Consider the following 20,280-nt stretch of genomic DNA (forward strand, 5'->3'; position numbering starts at 1 on the left):
GTGTCACTGCCCCAAGGGCGGCACAGATGGTGGCACTGCAGCCACTGTGTCACTGCCCCGATGGTGGCACTGCAGCCCCCGTGTCACTGCCCTGAGGATGACACTGCAGCCACTGTGTCACTGCTCTGAGGGTGGCACAGATGGAGACACTGCGGTCCCTGTGTCACTGCCCTGAGAGTGGCATTGCGGTCCTCATGCCACCGCTCCGAGAGTGGCACAGATGGTGGCACTGCAGCCCCCGTGTCACTGCCCCAAGGGCGGCACAGATGGTGGCACTGCAGCCACTGTGTCACTGCCCCGATGGTGGCACTGCAGCCCCCGTGTCACTGCCCTGAGGATGACACTGCAGCCACTGTGTCACTGTTCTGAGGGTGGCACAGATGGAGACACTGCGGTCCCTGTGTCACTGCCCTGAGAGTGGCATTGCGGTCCTCATGCCACCGCTCCGAGAGTGGCACAGATGGTGGCACTGCAGCCCCCGTGTCACTGCCCCAAGGGCGGCACAGATGGTGGCACTGCAGCCACTGTGTCGCTGTTCCCAGGGTGACACTGTGGCCCTCGTGTCACTGCCCTGAGGGTGGCACTGTGGTCCTCGTGTCTCTGCCTCCAGGGTGACACAGACGGTGACATTGTGGCCCCCGTGTGACCGCTCTGAGGGTGTCACTGCAGCCCCCGTGTCACCGCTCCTGGCACGGACAGGGCGCTGCGGGCTCCAGGACACGCGGGCGGCTGCGGGATGCAGACGAGGGGCTCAAAACCAGGGCGGGGAGGGATCTGCAGGGACCCGGTGCCACTGCAGCCTGCCCGGGGCTGGCAAGGTTCCGGAGACTAGGTGCCACCTGAGGGAGGCTGGCAGAGCTCCTGATGGCTCCGGGGACTCGGTGCCGCTCCTGCCCGGGGCTGGCACAGCTCCGGATGGCTCTGTAGGGACACGATGCCACCCGAGGTTGGCAGGGCTCCGGGTGCCTCTGCAGGGACCCGGTGCCACCCCAGCCCGAGGCTGGCACAGCTCCGCGTGGCTCCGGATGGCTCCGGATGGCTCAGGGGACTCGGGCTGCTCTCCCACAGGAAGCGCTGCATTTCCAAAAAAAGCGGCTGAAAGAAAACAGGAGGTTTTGAGAGCCGAGAGCTGAAAGCAAACAGGAGGTTTTGAGAGCCGGGAGCTGAAGGAAAACAGGAGGTTGTGCGAGCCGGGAGCGGAATACATTTGCATAGTTACGAGCTCGTTGCATAACGGGAGGGATGGAGCGGCTCCGAACGCTCCCGGGGCACGGGGAGGTCGGACAGGGACCCCCAGCCCATGGGAATGTGGCACTGACCCCATCCCTGCGGGAATGTGGCACCGACCCCATCCCATGGGAATGTGGCATCGACCCCATCCCACGGGAATGTGGCACTGACCCCATCCCCGCGGGAATGTGGCACCGACCCCATCCCATGGGAATGCGGCACTGCAGGGACCCCATCCCTGCGGGAATGTGGCACCAACTCCATCCCTGTGGGAATGTGGCACCGACCCCATCCCACGGGAATGTGGCACTGACCCCATCCATGCGGGAATGTGGCACTGCAGGGACCCCATCCCACGGGAATGTGGCACTGACCCCATGCCTGCGGGAATGTGGCACTGACCCCATGCCTGCGGGAATGTGGCACTGACCCCATGCCTGCGGGAATGTGGCACCGACCCCATCCCATGGGAATGTGGCATCGACCCCATCCCCTGGGAATGCGGCACTGACCCCATCCCTGCGGGAATGTGGCACTGCAGGGACCCCCATCCCATGGGAATGTGGCACTGCAGGGAGCCCATCCCCTGGGAATGCGGCACTGACCCCATCCCTGCGGGAATGTGGCACCAGAAAACGCCTTGGCTCCGTGGTACAGGAGAGGGTGACAGAGAAAGCTCCAGGACGGGACCTGAGCTGCTGGAAAAGGAGCGGGAAAGCAGCAAATCCCAAACCGTGCCCACGGGCACAGTAGGACAGCAGAGGGAGTCCCCACAGCGGCTCTGCCTGCAGAATGATCAGAGTCATGGAGCCATGGAAGGGTTTGGCAGGGCCGGCAGGGCCCTGCCAGACCAGCAGGGCACTCCTGGGGCCACCAAGACTCTCCCAGACCCACCAGGGCACTCCCAGGCCAGCCCTGCCCTCCTTTTCCTGCAGCCCCCAACGTTCCTGTGTGTCCCAGCCCGTTTTCTCACGTGCCAACCCCTCCATCAGCCCGAGCAGAGCCACTCCTGGTCCCTGATAACACTGCCCTGGGCGGTTTTATCTCCCTGCACATCTGTCCTGAGCAGCTGCTCCTGCTCTGCTCCTCCCTCAGCTCTGCCTCTGCTCCTGCTCCACAGCTGGGGCACACAGAGCCCTGCATGGCACCCTCTGCCCCTCTGGAAATGCCTCCAGGGGCAGGAGAGCAGCCAGGTGCTGGGGAAGATGAAACAGGAAAGCCTTATAAATATGATTGTCTGGCAAAAGATTTTGAGAATATGGAAACCATCAGCGAAATTGAAATGAAAGCAAGCTTTGAGAGCCCTTAGTTACTGAACAATGGGAAAACAACGGTGTAGCTGGCTGAAGGTAATCCCCTTTTGATGGAACAACACCCTCTGCTTGCAGACAGCTCCAGGGGTCAGAGCACACCCTACAGCTTGGCAGAAGGGGCCCAAAGAGGAGTTTTTAGGGTTTAAAATGTAGCACAGTATGGTAATGTAGTGATTCCTATAGTCTGTATGTAAATGCTATAGGATTTGTGTATTGTACTAGATCGGTGAGTGAGAATCAGAATATTCAACACAGAAGAAGATTTATTGTATTGTAACAGGAACCTCGCTCGCTTAGCTCTTGCCTTTTACTCTCTTACCCCTTTTACCCTCTTACCCTCTCATCCTCTCTCACCCTCTCTTCTCTCGGGCCTGCTCTGAGATGTGGCTGGCAGCTCCCAGCAGGGCCCTGCATCCAGGCCCTTTGCAATAAACCCCAAGTTCCAAGACCAGAAGAAGATTTATTCTGTTGTAACGGGAACCTTGCCCTCTGATGCTCCCTTTTACTCTCCCATTCTCTCTTTACCATGGTCTTGCCTTCTCCTCTTTGTCTCTCTCTGCCTCTTTGGGGCCTGCTCTGAGCTGTGGCTGGCAGCTCCCAGCAGGGCCCTGCACCCAGGCCCTTTGCAATAAACCCCAAATCCCAGCAGGGCCCTGCACCCAGGCCCTTTGCAATAAACCCCAAATCCCAGCAGGGCCCTGCACCCAGGCCCTCTGCAATAAACCCCAAATCCCAGCAGGGCCCTGCACCCAGGCCCTCTGCAATAAACCCCAAATCCCAGCAGGGCCCCGCACCCAGGCCCTCTGCAATAAACCCCAAATCCCAGCAGGGCCCCGCACCCAGGCCCTCTGCAATAAACCCCAAATCCCAGCAGGGCCCTGCACCCAGGCCCTCTGCAATAAACCCCAAGTTCCTGACCTGGCTGCAGAGATCTTTCATCTCCGTCTGTCCTGACCGCCCTACCCCCCGTGAATCCTACAGCCAGGACCCCGTTCCCCTGATCCCACATCCCCCTGGGGCTGCTAGGCCCACCCAGCCTGTCCCTCCTGGTCACCCCCATGCCACGGGCTCCGTGCTCAGCTGTTTGTCCAGGGGCTGTGTGTGCAAACCCAGGGCACACAGGGAATATTTCTGTGTCTGTTTTGGGGCGTCCTGACTCCCAGGGCAGCACTGACTTTTGTTGGGAAGGGTGAAAGTTTGACAAGAAAGTCTCACAGATATGTATGTTTGGCAGAAAGATATTTAAATGTTGAGTCTGATGAAGGAATAGAGATGGAAGCAAGTTTTGATATAGAAAAGAATTGCTGAGCCAGTCTTACCGGCTAACCAAGGAGGCAAAGGGTGTGTTAGTTAGAAGGGGTTTTTATGCCTTAGAGCAAAGGATAAACCCACCCCAAACAAGAAGATGTTTGCACCAGGCAGAAAGAGCACAGGCAAACAAGTCAGCAAAGTTGCAAGTAGAAAAAAGGTCTCAGAATTTTCCACTGCAAGAAAACTGAAAAACAAGTTCTAGCTTAAACTATAATGTACTAACTTATAGTGACTGGAGAACAGTAACATGAATATGGTAATTACAGTAGTTATGATAGACTGTAGATAAAAATTAAGGTATAGGTTGGTTCTACTGTACTAAAATGCTCAGCAAAGAAAAGTATATAATGCATCGTAACCAGAAGAAACGTATATAATGCATTGTGACCTAAACCGAAGGGTCTCCAGGCCTGCCTGCAGCTGGAGCTGACAGCTGTGGGCACAGCTGTTGCCCACAACACTGGGCTGCTGTGACACCTTGGATGGAATAAACTGCATTTTGTATACAATAAACTGCATTTTGTATGCAATAAACTGCATTTTGGAGAGCTGCCTGGAGTCCCGCATCTCTCATTTCGACTCTTACAGACTTTCACCCTCATTCCTGGAGAAAGTTTCCTGGACCTCAAGATAGACTGGAATCCACAAAAGTGTGAAATAGATTATAGAGAGCAGTGTAGGTGTATCACTTGGTGAGAAATTGAGGTTTTGGGATTTTTAGTGTGTTTGGGTGGAAGCAAGATGGAGGGCACAGGGTGTCATCCTGAGTTTCTTCTTCATGCTTCTTCCTTCTTCTCCACGGGTTTGGGTGGTATTTTGTAATTGGGCAGAAAAGTCCCCATTGTGGGCTCTGTGGGATCAGTTATTGGGTTATAAGGGAAAATAATCCAGGTGTCAGTTCTTAATTGGACACTTTAGTCTTAAAAGCCCTTGTACCAAGAGATTGTTGGCCATTTTGTGCCTTCTAATGAAAAGCTGCCAAACTCACAGCAGTGAGACTGTTTTACTGATAGGAAATAATAAACACCTGAGTCTGAACATGGATTACTGTCTCAGGTGCCTTCAATCCAGCCCCAGAGAACCCACGGCTGGTACTGGCATGGCTGAGGGCATGACTGTGCATTCGGGCTGCCCCTGATGGTGCCGTGACTTCCTGCAGCCTCAATGTCACCCGGGCCAGCCCTCTGCTCCCCTGCTATTTATTGACAGAGCAGTTGATAAAATATTCCATTCGTTTGGCCCTGAGAGCCCACGTGCTTCCTTGGAGCTCCCCTTCCAGCCAGGGGAACAGAAATTTCCTTTGTGGCTTTGCTGCTGCTGCTGCTGCTGGATCTGGTTGTCGCAAATTGTCCTGGTTTGTCCCAAATTGTCCTGGTTTGTCCCAGCAGCACAAAGAGAGGGCTCAGCAGAGGAGCCCTGGGATCTCCAGCACCTTTCCCCAGCCCCAGAGGTCACACCTGCCCCCAGGTGTGACCCCAGGTCTGTCTGCTGCACCTCTCTCCATGACAGGTTTGACCTGGAACAAAGATAAAAAGGAACAAACCAGGCCAGGTTATGAGGAACCTTTGTCCGGGTTTCCACTGAGCTGGTTCCACGTCTTCATCTTAATCAGAGCTCAGGAAGGTGTTAAAGGTTGTTGGGACAGGAATTGCTGGGATGTGAGAGCCCAGAGTCCTCCCTGTGTGACAGCCAGGAGAGGCTCCTGCAGCCCAGAGTCGTCAGGCTGGGGGTCCCGGTGTCCTTGCTGCTCATCTTCCATGGGTGGGAGAGGTTCTGACAAAGGGGTGGCAGGGATTGTCCCCTCCTCAGCTCCCCAGAGCTGCCCGTCCCATCCCATTATCCCATCATCCCATCTCATTCCATCCAATTATTCCATCCCATCCCATCCCATCCCATCCCATCCCATCCCATCCCATCCCATCCCATCCCATCCCATCCCATCCCATCCCATCCCATCTCATCCCATCCCATCCCATCCCATCCCATCCCATTATCCCATTATCCCATCCCATCCCATCCATGAGAGCTCTACGGAGCACAGGGAATGCTCCCAGGGAATGCTCTCAGGGAATGTTCCCAGTGAAGGATCCCAGCAGCTGCAGAGGGCCGGCGGTGGCAACAGGGGCTGACACAAACCAGGTGTCCTTTGTGCATGACAGCCACAGGCAACGGGCACAGTCCGACAGCTGTGCACAAAATGCAGGCATTCTGTTCCAAATTCCAGCAGCTGCGCCCAAAACCCAGCCAGTCTGCCCCAAAATCCAGCCAGTCTCCTCCAAAGCCTGGCCAGTCTGCTCCAAAATCCAACCATCTCTCCTGTAATGATGGTCCCCCTGCTGTCCCTCAGCCTGTGGTGATGGTCCCCAGGTGTCCCTCAGCCCATGGTGGCGGTCACCTGGTGTTCCTCAGTGGTGCCCTGCTCATGGTCTGTCCCTGCCCTGCCCACGCTCTGTCCGTGTTTGTGGGATCTCAGCACCTCAGGACTGAGGTACAGAGTGGCCAAGAACACCCTTGGGGGGCTCAGGAGTCCTGGAATGTTGCCAGAAGTGTCTGGTGACAGGACTTTGATCCTACACAGGAGATGACACCTGTATGAGGACTGGGAGGATTTCACTGGGGTGAATGGTGAAGGGATAAGTTAATTAAGGTGTAGAACACAGGGTTTAGGATTTCTGTACAGGGGGGTCTAAAGAAGTAAGATGGAGGAATTGGGGCGTGTCCTGTCCTTCTTCTTCTTCTTCTTGGCCTCCATCTTCTGTGGTGATGGTGGCACTTTGGGATTGGTCTTTACTAGAAGTGCACCGGTTAATAAGAGTAGAAGGTATTGGAGAAAAATTATAAATATTGTACACGTAACTTCGAGTATAAAGATAAGTGACCGCCCCGGAGGCTGAGGAGTGTGCCCATGGCTGACTTGCTGTGCAGACCTCTGTCGGGCTGAAAGAAAATCTTTTAGATAAACAATTAATAAACACCGAGACCGAAACAAGATCAGAAGTCTCTCCTCGTCCTTTGAAGCGCGGGCTGTCCAAGGCCACTCTGGGCCTTTCCAGGTCTTTGAAACAGCCGAGAAACCGAGCAAGTGGCATCCCTGAGCTAAACCAGACATAAATCAGGCAGCAAGGAGAAACAGAAAACCGGCAAACATAAATCAACCATAAAACAGAAGAGAAAGAGAAAAATGGGATCCGACACGTGTTGTGTCTGTGTTCTGTCCGTGCTCTGTCCGTGTTCTGTCCATGCCCATCCCACACCCCACTCCTGGCACAGCCTCCCCATGAGCTGCCCTCAGCTGCCCCTGCTTGTGCCCCCCTCCGGGGCCAGCCAAGCCTCTCTCCCTCCCTTCCTGATTTTGGCCACCCCTTTTTTGGCCACCTCCAGCCTGTGAATAACGTCAATTACTTGTTTTTAAAATCTTAAAAGTGGTTATTAAAATAGCAATACAATTAGAGTAGTAATAATTTGGACAATTTGGATTAGGACAATATAAGACAATAAAAACAAAGAGTTACAGACAGTCTGGTTACCTCTTTCTGGACCCCCGTTAACAGAGCATTAACCCTTAAAAGCAACAGCCTGTTGCATATTCATACACCTCATCCATGATGCATAAATTCCATTCAAATACAGGATTCTGTCTGGTCAGTGTCAGCTTCTTCCTCTGGATCCTGACGGCGTCTCCAGGGCTGAGTGAGGCAGGAAGAAGTTCATTTCTTCTGATAATGGAGCAATAAATTCTCTTTCTCTGAAAGATTCAGGTGTCCTGTGGCTGCTATCTCAGTGAGAGTCCTGTCTTAAAAAATGTATCTGACATAGCATAGTTTCTATTTTAACGTTTTTTAATACATTTTTATAATTTTTATTTTTTTTATAACCTGCAACTATATTTAACACACTACTTAAGAGAATTAACACGGCACAACTTTCTAACACAGCGCATATAACATTTATTTTTAATATTTGCGAAAAGCCAGTGATAAAATCCGCATTTTTCCGCAGTCCGCTGTCCCCATCCCCCGGCTCCCAGCCTCACCCCCGGCACACCTGGCTGCCGTCCCGCGGCTCGCAGCGCTCCGGGAGGAGCTGCGGACGCCTTTCCTGCCCGGGGCAGGGCTGGACGGACAGACGGATGGCTCTCTGAAAAATGCGCATTGAATGATTGGTTTTTTTGCAAATATTCAAATTGTTATTGTATGTGTTATCTTAAAAAGTTATGCTGCGTTAATTCTCTTAAGTAGTGTGTTAAATATAGTTTTATGTTACAACAAAATGTTAAAATAGAAACTGTGCTCTGTAAGATACGTTTTTTTAAAGAGAGGACTCTCACTGAGATAGCAGCCGCAGGACACCTAAATATTTCAGAGAAAGAGAATTTATTGCTCCCTTATTGAGTTCTTCCCGCCTCGCTCAGCCCTGAGGAGCCATCAGGATTCAGAGGAAGCAGCTGACACTGCCCAGACAGAATCCTGTGTTTGGATGCAATTTATGCATCATGGATGAGGAGTATGAATATGCAACAGGCTGTTGCTTTTAAGGGTTAATCCTCTGTTGACATGGGTCCTTTTTCGGGCTTATTTTGCCCAGAAAGAGGCACCAGGATGTCCGTACTTCTTTGTTTTTATTGCCTCGTATTTTCCTAATCCAAACATTTTTATTACTCCAATTATATTCCTATTTTTACACACATTTTATTACTATTAAACTTCTAACATTTTAAAAACGAGTTATTGGCGTTTTTCCCAGCTCTGATCCCGGTGCGGGGTTCCCGCTGACCTGCACCTCCAAATCCGCACACCTGAGTCACCTGCTTACAGGAATGTGCCCCTTGGTGACGGAGTGGCAAAATTATCTTTTGTCCCCTTAAAAAGGAAAGAAGCCCAGAAGTTTCTCTTCTCGATCAGGTGAAAAAGCAATCTCTTTTGTCCCCTTAAAAAGGAAATACACCCAGAAGTTTCTCTTCATTAAGTGAAAAGGCATCTCATAGGCCTGAGGGACTTCACCTCAAACTCAAGAACAGCCAATTGGGCAGGAGCCAAAAGGTCCCGCCTGGGCAATTTCCTAGAAAAATAATAGAACAAAGAAAATAATCACTTTTGTGAGGTGTTTTACCAGGGGCAAGGAACTCTTGTGTGACCGTGTTCACAGGGGTCCCAGGATGAGGGAAGAGATGAGGATCTGACTCCATGTTTCAGAAGGCTGATTTATTATTTTATGGTATATATTATATTAAAACTATACTAAAAGAATAGAAGAAAGGATTTCATCAGAAGGCCAGCTAAGAATAGAAAAAGAAAGAATGATAACAAAGGCTTGTGGCTCGGACAGAGAGTCCCAGCCAGCTCACTGTGCTTGGCCATTAATTAGAAATAACCACATGAGACCAATCCCAGATGCACCTGTTGCATTCCACAGCAGCAGATAACCATTGTTTGCATTTTGTTCCTGAGGCCTCCCAGCTTCTCAGGAGGAACAATCCTAAGGAAAGGATTGTCATAAAACACGTCTGTGACACTCTTGCACCTGGCTCAGTTTTTCTCTGTTTGTTATTTTGCCCTTTACTAAAACCTTTTTGTTTCCAGCACTGCCACAAAAGCTATTCTGCCGACTTTATACCTCCAAAAATCCTGCTGATTTTCTGCCTCCAAAGGTAGCTGAGCTATCTCAGGTGTGAAATAGATCTCCAAAAGCTTGTGAGACCTGGCTGGAGGAGGCTCCTGTGTCACCTGGTGGCACCTGCTGGCTCCAGGTGATGCTGGAGGTGAGTAGCTGCGGGCAGGGCAATCACAGCTCAGGGAGCTCAGCCACACAAACCAATCCCTCAAGAAATAAACAAGGCAGGAGACTTTTTCTCCTTTTAATGCCTTTATTAAAAGTGACCACCTCAAGGTTGGGAAGCTCAGTGGGTCTGCAGTTTCTCTGTCGATCCCAGGGTGACTCAGAGGAGGAGGAATGTGCAGCTTTGTCCACTAAAGGGCTGAACTGGGGGTCCCATCCTCACAAGAGTGGTGGGGATATACCCCATGTTACCACTGTTGGCTTTTGCAGTCTCGTGGTCTTGGTTCCAGCTGAGGTCTCTGCTCAGGGCGAGGGGCAACAAAGGTTCTCAGCATCTCTGCAGGGTCGGTACTTTGTTCCTCACATCCAGACATCACTCTGATCTCTTAATTCTGTGTTGGCTCGTTGTTTCGGGGTCTTTTCAGTGAGTTTGGTGGGGTGCCTTCCCATGGCATGCTGGTTTCAAGGTTATTTTGCATGCCCTCTGATGCAAAACCATGTCCCCTCCGTCCGAGGAGAAGGGCTACCAGCTTTAGGCAGGGCCTTACTGATAAAAAATGAGCAATTACTGAAAATGACCAGTGATTACAATAACATACAGGCAGAACTCCACCTTGGCAGCCACTCGTTTAACTGGTTCACTCTGCAACCTTTTTACAAAAAAAACGGGTAGCCTTTTTTTACTCATAACGCCTCAGAGTGCCCGGACAGACAGACGGAGCAGCAGCAGGAGGCTTGCCATGTCCACAGAGCCACTTTGGCACCCAAACCTGGCACCTCGGCACGGAGCGGGCTGTGCAGCAGCAGCTGCAGCACATGACAGCCCTGCAGCCCGGCCCCATCATCAAACACGGATAAAAATAGGCACGAACCGAGAGGGGCCCCGGGCAGCCAGAGGGGAACGGAGGCACGGGAGATTCCCCCTGGGCCAGCTGCTCCTGGCCCCGCAGAGCCAGCTCAGGAAAGGGCTGGGGGTCCTGTTCTGCTGCTTCTGGAGTGCTGAGACCACCGTGCCAGCTGGGGCTGGGGGCTCCTGATTCTCCTGGAGTGGTGGGACCACCGTGCCAGGGGCTCCTGCTACTCCCGGAGTGATGGTCCTGTTACGAGCAGAAAGGTTGTCCATTTTTTAAAGGTTGCAGAGTTCACGAGCTAAGCCAATTGCTGCCAAGTTGGAGTTCTATTTGTCGTTAATAATGTCATGTTGTGATCCCCTCTTGTTGACGGTTTTCCTTTAATTGCCTGTTCTCCATGGTTGGAAATTCCCCTTTGTGGGGTGTCCCCCTGCTGCTTCCTGGAAGGTGGCACCCGGGACTGTGAGGAGGAGGTGGCATCGGGGTGCAAATGAGGAAACCCCTCACCAAATCTAGCAGGAAAAACCCTTAAAAACAATGAGCCACCATGGAATTAGGAGATCGAAATGATGTCTGGACGTGAGGAACGGAATCCAGTGTCCGCTAAGACCCTTTTTACCCCTCACCCTAACCTAAAAGATGTCGGCTGGACAGAGGACTTTGAATGTCAAACCAAAAAATTAGGAATCTCCTGGTGCTCTCGTGAGGATGGAAGCCCCAGCTGTACCTGCAGACCAGCAGACAAAGCTGCATTTTTCCTCCTCCTCTGCGCCGTTCCTGGGAGCAGCTGTGGCGTGACCACGACCCCATCGGTTCTCCCCACCCAAGCTGATTTTTAATAAAGGCATTAAAAGGAGAAAGATCTCCTACCCTGTTTATTTCAGGACCACCGTGCCAGGCAGGGCTGGGGGGGTCCCACCGTGCCGGGCTGTTCCCCCCAACCCCAGGGTCTGCAGAGGTGCCAGGAGGGGTAAAATAAAGTGACCTGAGAGAGGCTGGGGAGTGGCCACGGGCTGTGCCAGCTCAGGCCACGTTCAGGGGGATCCCCAGCTGGGACCCCTGTTAAATAACGAGGAGTTATTACAACCCTTGTTAAATAATGAGGAGTTATTATAACCCTCATTAAATAACGCCAGGAATTATTATAACCCCCATTAAATAATGGCAGGAGCTGCAGGGTGGCTGCATAGCCCTGTGGGGTCACCCCTGCTCACCCCAGGTGTGGGGTTTTGGAGCCCCTGCGTAGCCCAGGTGTGGAATGACACTGCTCACCCCAGGTGTGGGGTTTTGGAGCCCCTGCACAGCCCAGGTGTGGGATCACACTGCTCACCCCAGGTGTGGTGTTTCGGAGCCCCTGCACCATGCAGCCCTGCAGGGTCAGCAGCACTGGGAGCTCCAGAGGTCCCCAGCCCTGGAGGGATCCGTGCCCAGGGCACCTGGGGACAGGGGAACAGGGTGACAGGAGGACAGAGGGACAGGGTGACAGGGTGACAGGGTGACAGGGTGACAGGAGCCCCAGCTCCACTCTCCAAGGGGTGACAAGGGGACGGGGTGACAGGGTGACAGACATGACAGGGTGGTGAGAGTGACAGATGTGACAGGAGTGGCAGGAGCCCTGGCTCCACCCTCCGAGTGCCCCCTGCCCCTGCCTTGCAGACAGAACTCGCCCCCAGCAGCAAATTCCAAATCCCAAATCCCAAATCCAAATCCTGCCCAGCCTCCCACATGCCCCAGCCCTGGATGGAAACCAAAACCTGGAACTTTAAACCCATAATCCCCGTGCTGAGATCCGCCAGCTCCTCAGGCAGGAGCTCCAGCCTGCTCCTGTGCTCGGGGCAGCCAGGCAGGAGCTGGCTGTGAAAAATGTGGATTTTATTATTGGCTTTTTCAAAGACTAAAATGAATGTTATATGTGTTATGTTATAAAGTTATGCTGTGTTAATTTCTGTAAGTAGTGTGTTAAATATAGTTTTAGGTTATGCAAAATGTTAAAACAGAAACTATGTGTGTGGGATATTTTTTAAAGAAAGGAGTGAGGTACTCACACCAGATAGCAGCCACAGCACACCTGAAGCTTTCAGAGAAAAAGAATTTATTCCTCCCTAATCAGAAGAAATTAACTTCTCACCTCGCTCAGCCCTGAAAACGCCATCGGGATTCAGAGGAAGCAGCTGACACTGCCCAGACAGAATCCCGTGTTTGAATGGAATTTATGCATCATGGATGAGGTGTATGAATATGCAACAGGCTGTTGCTTTTAAGGGTTAATCCTCTGTTAACGTGGGTCCTTTTTCGGGCTTATTTTGCCCAGAAAGAGGTACCCGGACTGTCCGTGACTCTTTGCCTCTATTGTCTCATATTGTCCTAATTCAACCTGGGGATTCCCAATGGAAATGGCCTGCGAGGGGCTGGTGAAATGTCACGGACACGTTTTATGAAAAATATCATGTTTTATGAAAAATCATTTCGCTAGGATTTTTTTCTCCTGAGAAGCCGAGAGGCCTCAGGAACAAAATGTAAACAATAATTAACATTATAATAATTAGTAAACAATTATTATCTCCTGCTGTGGAATGCAACAGGTGCATCTGTGATTGGTCTCATGTGGTTGTTTTTAATTAATGGCCAATCACAATCAGCTGGCTTGGACTCTCTGGTAAGTCACAAGATTTTATTACCATTCCATTCCTTTCTATTCCTTGCAAGCCTTCTAATGAAATCCTTTATTCTTTAGCATAGTTTTAATAGGTAATTTTCTTTTAATATAATATATATCATAAAATAATATATCATAAAATGTGATATAAATTTGTATTAAAAATAGTGTATCATAAAATATATCATAAAATCATAAATCAGCCTTCTGAAACATGGAGTCAAGATTCTCATCTCTTCCCTTGTCCTGAGACCCCTGTGACCACCACCACACTTGGTGAGCCCAAGTGAAGAAGAATTCCACATTTGGTAACCCCGAGTGGAGAATTCCAGATTTGGTGGCCCCGACTGAGGCAAAATTCCACACTTGGTGACCCTGAGTGAAGAAGAATTACACATTTGATGACCTTGAGTAAAGAAGAATTCCAGATTTGATGGTCCCAAGTGAAGAATTCCAGATTTGGTGAACCTGAGTGAAGGAAAATTCCACATTTGATGACCCGAGTGGAGAAGAATTCCACATTTGGTGACCCTTGAGTGAGGATGAATTCCACATTTGGTGACCCTTGAGTGAGGATGAATTCCACATTTGGTGGCCCTGAGTGGGGATGAATTCCACATTCTGTGAGCGCCAACTGAAGAATTCCACATTTGGTGACCCTTGAGTGAGGATGAATTCCACATTTGGTGAGCCCCGAGTGAGGAAGAATTCTACAACTGATGACCTCAAGTGAAGAATTCCACATTTGGTGATCCTGAGTGAAGAAGAATTCCACTTTTTTTTTTTTTTTATGGCCCCAAGTGAGGAAGAATTGCACATTTGGTGACCCTGAGTGAGGAATTCCACATTTGGTGCTCCCGATTGAAGAATTCCACACTTGGTGCCCCTGAGTGAAGAATTCCACATTTGGTGCTCCCGATTGAAGAATTCCACACTTGGTGCCCCCGAGTGAAGAATTCCATATTTGGTGCCCCTGAGTGAAGAATTCCACATTTGGTGACCCTCAATGAGGAAGAACTCCACATTTGGTGACCCTGAGTGAAGAACTCCACACTTGGTGCCCCTGAGTGAAGAATTCCACATTTGGTGACCCAAATGAGTGAGGAACACTGCCACAGTGAAGGAAATGCAGCACCTCCAGGGCACAGGAGCCGTGGAATGGTTTGGGCTGGAAAATCCCCTGATCCCATCGTGCCAAGCTGTCCTCAGGCCACCCCTGACCCTGTCCCCAGGTGCCACATCCCCAGGGCTGGTAAATCCCCCCAGGAATGGGCACTGCCCCCTGCCCTGGGCGGCTGTGCCAGGGCTGCTCAGCCCTTTCCAGCAAGGAATTTTCCCAAAATCCCTCCCAAGCCTGGCACAGCCTGAGACCGTTCCCTCATTCCTGTCCTGTTCCCTGGAGCACAGCCCGACCCCGGCTGTCCCCTCCTGTCAGGGGGTTTGGGGGTGAGGAGGTCTCTCCTTCCCCGCTGTGAAAAATGCATATTTTATCATTGGCTTTTCACAAATATTCAAGTGAATATTAGATGTGTTGTGTTAGAAAGTGATGCTGTATTAATTCTCTTAAGTACTGTGTTAAATATGGTTTTAGGTTATAACAAAATGTTAAAATAGAAACTATGCTGTATAAGGTACTTTTTTTTTAAAGAAAGGATTCACAGCAAAACAGCAGCCACAGGACACCTGAAGCTTTCAGAGAAAAAGAATTTATTGCTCTCGTATCAGATTAAACGAACTTCTTCCCGCCTTGAAGGCGCTGTCAGGATTCAGAGGAAGCAGCTGACACTGCCCAGACAGAATCCTGTGTTTGAATGGAATTTATGCATCATGGATGAGGTGTATGAATATGCAACAGGCTGTTGCTTTTAAGGGTTAATCCTCTGTTAATGTGGGTCCCTTTTCGTACCCTAGCCCTAACCTTAACCCTTATTTTGCCCAGAAAGAGGTGCCCAGACCGTCCATAACTCTTTTTCTTATTGTCTCATCCAATTGTCCAAATTTTTATCACTCTAATTATATTACTACTTTTATAACCATTTCATTACTATTATTAAACTTTTAAAATTTTAAAAACAAGTGATTGGAGTTTTTCAGAACACTGCCCAGACAGAATCCTGTGTTTGAATGGAATTTATGCATCATGGATGGGCTGTATGAATATGCAACAGGCTGTTGCTTTTAAGGGTTAATCCTCTGTTAACATGGGTCCTTTTTTGGGCTTATTTTGCCCAGAAAAGGTACCCGGACTGTCTGTAACTCTTTGTTTTTATTCTCTTGTATTGTCCTAATCCAAATTGTCCAAATTTTTATTACTCTAATTGTATTCCTATTTTTATAACCATTTTATTACTATTTAACTTTTAAAACTTTAAAACCCAGCTCCGCTCCTGCCCCTGGAGCTGCTCCAGCCCTTCCGTGCCCTTCTCCTCACGAGGGAGAGGCACAAACCTGTCCAGGGGCTGGAGGTGCCTCAGCAGGGCCAGCACAGGGGGTTATTGCACTGTGGATGGGACAAGGCATTGGCTGCGGCTCACTTGGGCACACCTGGGCTCACCTGGGCACACCTGGGTTCACCTGGGCACAGCTGGGCTCACCTGGGCACACCTGGATTCTCTGTTGTGCAGTGTCCAGCTCCAGCCAGACAGAGCTGGGGGCTCTGGGTGCGAATCCCTGTGGGTGCCATGGCCCCAGGCCAGCAGACACGGGCAGGGCTCAAGCCCACCCTGCACACCTGGGCTCACCTGGGCCCACCTGGGCACATCTGGGCTCACCTGGGCCCACCTGGGCACACCTGGGCCCACCTGGGTGCTCTGTTGTGGAACTTCCAGCTCCAGGCAGGCACACCTGGGGCCTCTGTGGAGCTCTGTGGGTGCCCTGGCCTTGGGGCAGCAGCCACAGGCAGGGCTCGAGCCCACCCTGCCCGCCCTGCCCGGGCCCTGCTCCCTCTCAGTGACAGTAAAATAATTGAAAATCACAAAATCCGGAGATCTAGAAGGAAAGTCAGGCTTATCAGGCCCTGGGAAATGTTAAAGGTGAGCCCTGGGGAATGTCAGACCTTGGCTGGGTCATGTGAAGCTGCACCTGTGAAGCCAGTAAATGATAAATGAGATAATTGCGAGGTGTGATTAGACATAATTATTGCTTAAAGAATCATGAGGAACTGTGTCAGGGGTTTGAAGGGGATCACGAGAAACCCATGCTTGGATGAAATCAATGTGTACAACAGAACAATGCAAGTTTAATAATTAATATGTAATTATATAATGATAAGGGTATAAAAACGTGTTCATCCCAAACCCATGGCGGGTCAGATTTGGGTCTGTGCACCCCTGACACCCAGACCTCTCCAATAAAATATCCATAAAGTATTAATTTACAGGTGATTACAGAGCCCTTTTATCTGTACAAGTACTAAATACCCAAAACACAAATACATATTCATGACTTTGGTACATCCCATTCCCCGCTTCCCATGGTAATTAGTCCAAAAGCCATTAAGCATGGTAATTAGTTCAAAAGCCATTAAGCATGCGCAGTTTGTTCCTTGAAATGGGTCGGTGGTCCCTTTCATGGGGAAGGGTCCCGAAATGATAAGTAAATTAAGTCTTCCTTGTTCTGACCTTCCTACCTTTTCAATGCAAATATGACAAATGAACCCATTGGTAGAACTCCCATTCCCCATGTTCAAATGTTGTCAGAACAGAGGAGGCCACAATTGTCTTATGTTCCTGTGAAAAATGCGTATTTTATCATTGGCTTTTCGCAAATATTAAAATGAATATTATATGTGTTGTGTTAGAAAGTAACGCTGTATTAATTCTCTTAAGTAGTGTGTTAAATACAGTTTTAGGTTATAAAAATTGTTAAAATAGAAACGATGCTATGTAAGATACTTTGTTTAAAAGAAAGGACTCGCAGCGAGATAGCAGCCACAAGACACCTCAATCTTTCAGAGAAAAAGAATTTATTGCTCCATCATCAGAAGAAATGAACTTCTTCCCACCTCGAAGGCGCTGTGAGGATCCAGAGGAAGAAGCTGACACTGCCCAGACAGAATCCTGTGTTTGAATGGAATTTATGCATCATGGATGAGGTGTATGAATGTGCAACAGGCTGTTGCTTTTAAGGGTTAATTATCGGTTAATGTGGGGCCTTTTTTGGGCTTATTTTGCCCAGAAAAGGTACCCAGACTGTTCGTAACTCTTTGTCTTTATTGTCTCATACTGTCCTAATTCAAATTGTCAAAATTATTATTACTCTAATTGTATTATTTTTATAACCATTTTATTACTATTAAACGTTTAAAACTTTTTAACAACAAGTGATGGGCGTTTTTCACAGGAGCAGCACAAGGAGCCGAGCAGGGAACAGGCTGTGCTCCAGCTCCTGGCAATGCACAGAGAGGAGCCCCTGGAGCCAGAGGCTGCATCTGCGTCTCCACTTAATGGCCCTCAATCAATTTCCCTGCCGCAAATTTGCCTAATGGCTTTTAAAAATGCCTTTAAAATCAGCTGCGAGCGCCCTGTGGCAACGAATTCCGCTGCTATCACACCATGGAGCACCCACACCAGGGAAAAGCCGGAGATTTCCCTGCTCCCAGCGCTCACCTGCAGGCACAGCCAGAGATTTCCCTGCTGTGAGCACTCACCTGCAGGCACAGGCAGAGATTTCCCTGCTCCCAGCACTCACCTGCAGGCACAGGCAGAGATTTCCCTGCTCCCAGCACTCACCTGCAGGCACAGCCAGAGATTCCCCTGCTCCCAGCACTCACCTGCAGGCACAGCCAGAGATTCCCCTGCTCCCAGCACTCACCTGCAGGCACAGCCACAGATTCCCCTGCTCCCAGCACTCACCTGCAGGCACAGCCACAGATTTCCCTGCTCCCAGCGCTCACCTGCAGGCACAGCCACAGATTTCCCTGCTGTGAGCACTCACCTGCAGGCACAGCCACAGATTTCCCTGCTCCCAGCACTCACCTGCAGGCACAGCCAGAGATTTCCCTGCTCCCAGCGCTCACCTGCAGGCACAGCCAGAGATTTCCCTGCTCCCAGCACTCACCTGCAGTCACAGCCACAGATTTCCCTGCTCCCAGCGCTCACCTGCAGGCACAGCCCCAGATTTCCCTGCTGTGAGCACTCACCTGCAGTCACAGCCACAGATTTCCCTGCTCCCAGCGCTCACCTTCAGGCACAGCCAGAGATTCTCCTGCTGTGAGCACTCACCTGCAGGCATAGCCAGAGATTCCCCTGCTGTGAGCACTCACCTGCAGGCACAGCCAGAGATTCCCCTGCTCCCAGCACTCACCTGCAGGCACAGCCAGAGATTTCCCTGCTCCCAGCACTCACCTGCAGGCACATCCAGAGATTCCCCTGCTGTGAGCACTCACCTGCAGGCACAGCCAGAGATTCCCCTGCTCCCAGCACTCACCTGCAGGCACAGCCACAGATTTCCCTGCTCCCAGCACTCACCTGCAGGCACAGCCAGAGATTCTCCTGCTGTGAGCACTCACCTGCAGGCACAGCCACAGATTTCACTGCTCCCTCTGCTCCACAGCTCCATGGGGCTCCCTGCTGCCTCCCTGTGTGGAGTGACACACCTGGAGGGGGCAGGTAGGACAGGTGAGCTCACCTGTGCTGCCCAGCGAGCAAGGAGGGAGCTGCAGAGGGGAGGACAAGTCTGGGACACTGAGGAGCCTCTCCCTGTTCCCTCCCCGTGCCCTCCCCGGGCTCCAGCCCTGCCCGGCCCCAGCCCAGGAACTGGTTTCACCTGTCCACACCTGTGCCACCCCTCCCTGTGCCACCAGAGCCAGCACTGCAGCCCAACCACCCAGAAACTTTAGTGGATCGGCAAACCCTGCCAGGGCATTGCTTATCTGCTTATCCCTTTTGGGGGTGCTGGAGGTGGTGAAAGACAGGTCCAGGAGTCGCTCACGGGGGTGGCACCACCGAGAGCTGGACTCAGCCATGGCCAGGAGATGGTCACAGAGGTGCCATAGAGGCCAGGAGAGGGTCACAGGGCTGCCATCGGGGCTGGGAGGTGGCCCCGGGGGTGCCATCGGGAGCTAGCAGAGGCCAGGAGGTGGCCCCAGGGTGCTGCAGGGCTCTGGGGATGGGGACGGTGCCTGGGCGTGGAGCTCAGTTTGTGTTTGGTGACAACATTTCCATCCCTGGTCCTTGAACTCATTCCCAGAGTCTGCCGTGATAACAGCCAGGGGCTGGCACCCCTTCCAGCCCTGCCTGGCACACAGGGGACAAGGTGACCAACCCTGGCACACAGGGGACAAGGTGACCAACCCTGGGAGCCCCTGGCACACAGGGGACATGGTGACCCACCCTAGCACACAGGGGACAAGGTGATCCAGGGGCAGCTCCTGGCACACAGGGGACATGGTGACCCACCCTGGCACACAGGGGACACGGTGACCCAGGGACAGCTTCTGGCACACAGGGGACAAGGTGACCCACCCTGGCACACAGGGGACAAGGTGACCAACCCTGGGAGCCCCACCTGGCACACAGGGGACACGGTGACCCAGAGGGAGCTCCTGGCACCGGGCACCGGGCTGGAACAGGGGCTGGGGGGACCAGAGGGACCTGGTGGGGGCCCAGCGGTACCTGGTGGTGGCCCTGCAGGACATGGTGGTGACCCAGGGGGACCTGGTGGTGACCCAGGGGGACCTGGTGGTGGCCAGCAGGACCTGGTGGTGACTCAGAGGGCCATGGTGGTGGCCCCCACCAGGGCACACCTCGTGCTCCCTTGTCCCGTGCCAGGCCGGGATGCTGCGGCCACACCTGCCGTGCCCTTCCCGTGTCCCCCCCTGGCCCTGCAGTCCCCTCGGTCACCCGGAGCAGCCGCAGCCCGCAGGGGGAGGACGAGCCCGAGCCCGCCCGGCGCCAGGGCAGCGCGGAAAGAGGGTGGGACGAGGGCTAAAAGTAACTGGAGACGGCCAGAAAAAGAAAAAAACAAACAAACAAACAAAAAAAATCTAACGAGCCAGAGAGTTCCCGGTGGAACGAAAACATCTGCTGGGCGCCGGGTGGGGGCTGGCGCGGAGCTCTGGGTGCCCGGGGTCCCGCAGAGCCCCCGGTAGCGGAGCGGGAGCGGCTCGGGAAGGGGCCCTGGCACGGAGGGACCCCCGAGATGG

The sequence above is a fragment of the Melospiza georgiana genome, chromosome 1 (genome assembly GCF_028018845.1).
Source record: "Melospiza georgiana isolate bMelGeo1 chromosome 1, bMelGeo1.pri, whole genome shotgun sequence".
Classification (NCBI taxonomy): Eukaryota; Metazoa; Chordata; class Aves; order Passeriformes; family Passerellidae; genus Melospiza; species Melospiza georgiana.